Source organism: Schistocerca piceifrons, chromosome 6 (genome assembly GCF_021461385.2).
Source record: "Schistocerca piceifrons isolate TAMUIC-IGC-003096 chromosome 6, iqSchPice1.1, whole genome shotgun sequence".
Classification (NCBI taxonomy): domain Eukaryota; kingdom Metazoa; phylum Arthropoda; class Insecta; order Orthoptera; family Acrididae; genus Schistocerca; species Schistocerca piceifrons.
In genome coordinates, this window is record NC_060143.1 from 70522406 (window position 1) to 70527814 (window position 5409).

General features: G+C 44.7%; 1 non-coding gene across 1 annotated transcript; it reads right to left on the reverse strand.

Moving 5' to 3' along the window:
- Window positions 1–4981: 4981 nt before the first annotated feature.
- On the reverse strand, window positions 4982–5056 carry Trnas-cga. Its single transcript has one exon. It is a non-coding gene; the product is annotated as a tRNA-Ser (tRNA).
- Between the last annotated feature and the right edge of the window lie 353 nt (window positions 5057–5409).

Sequence of the window (5409 nt, forward strand, 5' to 3'; positions counted from 1 at the left end):
AACCGCTCGGCCACCCCGGTCGGCGCGACTGATGACCTCAGAAGTTAAGTCGCATAGTGCTCAGAGCCATTTGAACCATTTTTTTTTTTTTTTTTTTGCACAGACCATAATTTAATCATCACTAACACTTGGTTTAAGAATCATGGAAAAAGGCTGTACATGTGGAAGAGATCTAGGGACAACGGAAGGTTTCAGGTCAACTATATAATGATAAGACACAAATTACGAAACCAGATTTAAAATAGTTAGACATTTCCAAGGGCGGATGAGGACACTGATCACAATTTATTGGTTATGAGCAGTAGATTAAAACTGAAGAAATTGCAAAAAGGTGGAAATTAAGGAGACAGAACCTGTATAACTTGAAACAATCAGAGGTTGTTGCGAGTTTCAGGGGAGCGTTAGGCAACGATTGACAAGAACAGGGGGAATAAATACAGTAGAAAAAGAATGGGTAGCATTAAGAGATGAAATAGTGAAGGCGGCAGAGGATCAAATAGGTAAAAAGACCAGGCCGAAAGAACAGACCCCATATCCATATAAGTATATAGTTCTGGCAATACCGGCCATGACCCTCTTCTGTGCGGATGCACGCATATTCCCTGAACTCGTACGGAACTTGGTAAGAATGTCTTCCACGAGTAATGAGTGTGTTCGGGTGGGGCACCACGAATGTAGTGTGTGGACATACAATGTGAGAATGTGGGTCTCGCGGGAGGCGTGCGCGAGATCGTCCATGCAGTCGCACTATCCTCTGTCCCCTCGGTGGATCATATGGATAGAGCGTCTACCATGTAAGCAGGAGATCCCGGGTTCGAGTCCCGGTTGGGGCACACATTTTCACCTGTCCCCGTTGATATATATCAATGCCCGTCAGTAGCTGAAGATATTAAATTAATTCTAATTTCGTTCTAGACGGCTAAAGGTCAACAATGGTGTCTGTTCTTTCGGACATGTGCGAAAGAACAGACACCATATCCATATATCAGTGAAGATCCGTTTCTACTCCACAGAAATGTGGGAACACGTGAGGCACTACTGACCCTACGACTTCTTTCGAATATAGATTAAGGAACGGTAAACTTATGTTTATAGCATTTGTAGAGAGGAAGCTTTTGCCAATGTTGACTTGGATACCGTGTTTGAAATTCTGAAGGTAGCAGGGGTAAAATACAGGGAGCAAAAAGGCTATTTACGATCCATACAGAAACCAGACGGCAGTTATAAGAATCGAGTGGCATGAAAGGGATGCAGTGATTGAGAAGGGAGTGAGACAGCGCTGCGGCCTATTCCTGACGTTACTCAATCTGTACATTGAGCAAGCACTAAATAGGACCAAAGAAAAATTTGAAAGAAGCTTATAAGATGAACATCTTCAAAAGGCAAACAAGTATGATGGAATGTGGTCGGTTTAAATCAGGTTGTACTTAGGGAATTAAAGTAGGAAAGGAGGCATTAAAAGCAGTAGATGCGTTTTTTCTGTTTGGGCAGCAAAATAACTGACGATGGCCAATGTAGAGGGGATACAAAATGCAAAATGGCCATGGTAAAAGAAAAAGCGTTTCTGAAGAAGAGAAATTTGTTAACATCGAATTTAGATTTAAGTATTAGGGAATACTCGTATTTTCTGAAAGTATTTGTATGGAGTGTAACCATGTATGGATGTGAAACATGGACGATAAACAATTTAGACAAGAAGAAAATAGAAGGTATTGAAATGTGGTGCTACAGAAGAATATACTGAAGAATAGAATTAGGGAGAAAATAAATTTGTGACGCACCCTGACTAAAAGAAGAGATCGATTAATAGGACACATTTTATGAATACAGTAGGCAGATTCAGAAGGATGTGGGTTACCATAGCTATTTGAAGTTGTAGACGCTTACATAGGATAGAATAGTATGGAGAGCGCATCAACCCAGAATTCCGGTAAATCTATATAAATAAAAATGTAAATAAATTAATTGTAGTCTTAGGTGTAGAGTGGAATGACGACAATTAAAATTTGTGCCGGAGCGGGACTCGAACCTAGAACGTTTGCCTTTCTACCGACTGATCTAACCGTGAAAGAATTCCTGCCCGCCTGCACAATATACTTCCACCAGTACCTCATCTCCTGCATATTGCGGAGACGTGGCTTAGCCCGAGCCTGGGGGATTCTTTCTGGAAGGCCTGAGGTTCGATTCCTGGTCCGAAATACAATTATAATCTGCTAGGAAGTTTCATCAAGGGCTCTGCTCGATCTTTCGCGCGTCCTGCGATCTGAACTGAAATACCGTGCAGGATGCAGACTATGCGTAAAAACAGAAACGAATACGAACAAAATATTGCAGTCGCGGTTCTGTCCAATTCTCGAGCTTGCCATCTAGGAACGTTTGTATGTGCTAGCTCCACGACGAGTTTTGCTTCTATGCTTTATTCTCGCGAACGCAGTTACAGTCGATTCAATATGATTTGTTTCATTTATTAGGCGTTTCTAGTTAATTTTCTCTTTGTTTCGTCTGAAAGTTAGTATTTTGTCAAGCTGATTAAAAAAAAAAAAAAAAAAAAAAAAGAAAGGTTCAAATGGCTCTGAGCACTATGGGACTTAACATCTGTGGTCATCAGTCCCCTAGAACTTAGAACTACTTAAACCTAACTAACCTAAGGACATCACACACATCCATGCCCGAGGCAGGATTCGAACTTGCGACCGTAGCAGTCGCGCGGTTCCGGACTGCGCGCCTAGAACCGCTAGACCACCGCGGCCGGCAAGCTGATTAAAAGCTGGTGACTTATTTAGCCGTTATTTTTATGCTTTCTAATAACCACAATGATATTGTTCCTTTTTGAACTGTATTCAGAAACTAGTAATTTTCAGGAAAATATTTTCACCCTTAATTGTTAGCTTCACTTGAAAATCAATATAAATGTTTATACAGGGTGGAGAAAAATCGTGTCACGAAATTTTAACCCTGGATAACTGATTCTGTAGGAGTCAAAATTACTTACGTTGTGTATGTAGACATCGCACCATTTTTAAACTACGGAAGCTTTGCTCCACGCCCTCCGATTGGCCGTGGGATTGTCCTGTTGCCGTTCGTCGGTTGACGGGCAGAGCTATGGTTCTCGGTTCACACATACAAATGTCCCTCGCCCCGTCACTGCCCCAACTTGATATGCACACGTGTCGAATATGTGTTGCTGTTTGTCTCCACCTTACGTCAGAGGCATTCACACGTAAGCATTCGCTGTCATGCGTTGTCCATAGCATCCGGCAACAGGGCAATCCCGCAGCCAATCGGAGTGCTGGCACCAAGTTTCCGTAGTTTAAAATCGTGCGTTGTCGACCTACACAACATTAGTAATTTTGGTTCCTAGTGGCATCAGCTATCCAGGGTTAAAATTTCGTGACACAATTTTTCTCCACCCTGTGTACATACACTGCTGGGCTATAGAATAGAGACGCTGTTAGACAGGAATAATCACAGGCAATGATGGCCGACATGAAACACATTACATATGTAATGGAGGTGAAGTGGTACATTTATGACGAAAAATGGTAGAGTCTTCACCAAATGAGAAAGCAGGATAACAGACATGTATAACGTTTACGTTTGACACAGCTCAGACTGGCAAAATAAAGGTTGACAACGGTCTCTCAGTAAGAAATATGCCTTCCTCTGGCACTAAAGCACGTTTTGCATCTGTTATTCATGTGGTCTTAGAAGCTGTAGAGGAGTCGTTGTGAGATATTGCCCCACTGCCATCTCAAGGCAGTTTTCAGTTCTTGCAAGGTTCGGAGAGGGGTGTTCGTTGAGAAACACGCTCGCAAGAGCATCCCAGGTATGCTCTATTGGGTTTATGTCCAGGAAGTGCGCAGGCCATTCTATACGTTCAATATCCTCTCTTTCAAGCGTGTCCGCCTCCTCAGCGGTGACATGTGGTCGGGTATTATCGTCCATAAACAGAAAGTCGGGAACCAACCGTACCCCTAAACAGACGGTCATGTTTCAGAATAATCTCTCTGCATTACCGCTGTACTGTAATGGTACTTCGCGAAAAGATATGCAGCGGTGTTCGGCCGTTGTTGACAATGCCTGCCCACACCATAGCGCCTAGGCCTTAGCGATGACGTACATGAACGTTCTATAGTGTTTAACGTGTTCCCCTCTCTCTCTCGACACTAACTGGCGACCAGAACCACCCTGGCATAGTGAAGCGGATTTCGTAAGAGAAAATCACGGAGGATCACAGTTGCTGACCGTGACCAACACGTTCCCCAGACCAAAGAACGCTTTCTCGACGATGTCGTGGTTGAGGTGGGATGCACTCAACAGGTTTCTAAGCACACAAACCAGCCTGATTTAATCATCGCAAAATGGTTCTGGCAGACACACGTATTCAAGTAGCGGTTGCAATGTCGACAGGAGAGAGGTCTGTTCCTTTTCGCCACCGAGCGAGGTGGCACAGTGGTTAGCACACTGAACTCGCACTCGGGAGGACAGCGATTCAAACCTGCGTCCGGCCATCCTGATTTAGGTTTTCCGTGATTTCCCTAAATCGGTTCAGGCAAATTCTGGGATGCTTCCCTTGAAAGGGCACCGTGCACTTCCTTCCCTGATCGATGGGACCGATGACCTTCCAGTTTGGTCCTCTCCTTCGAATCAACCAATCAACCTTTTCCCCACTAGCACCACGTGACGACCCTCTTGCGGTGTGTTGGTCCGCCTACGACCAATGGCTTGCTTTTTCATAGTATTTTCAACTTCAGCAACCTTTTCTAATAGTGAGGTGACATTTTTGGACGCACCCATCACTGAGGCCACAGTAGTAATACCTTCCAGCTTCGAGGTGTCGAATTGCTCGTCCACGATCGTAAGCAATCAAACGATGTCTAGCAGATACGTTGCTCTATCACAGAGAATGTTTCCAGAATGAGATTTTCACTCTGCAGCGGAGTGTGCACTGATATGAAACTTCCTGGCAGATTAAAACTGTGTGCCCGACCGAGATTCGAACTCGGGACCTTTGCCTTTCGCGGGCAAGTGCTCTACCAACTGAGCTACCGAAGCACGACTCACGCCCGGTACTCACAGCTTTACTTCTGCCAGTACCTCGTCTCCTACCTTCCAAACCTTACAGAAGCTCTCCTGCGAACCTTGCAGAACTAGCACTCCTGAAAGAAAGGATATTGCGGAGACATGGCTTAGCCACAGCCTGGGGGATGTTTCCAGAATGGATTTTTACTCTGCAGCGGAGTTTGCGCTGATATGAAACTTCCTGGCAGATTAAAACTGTGTGCCCGACCGAGACTCGAACTCGGGACCTTTGCCTTTCGCGGGCAAGTGCTCTACCAACTGAGCTACCGAAGCACGACTCACGCCCGGTACTCACAGCTTTACTTCTGCCAGTACCTCGTCTCCTAC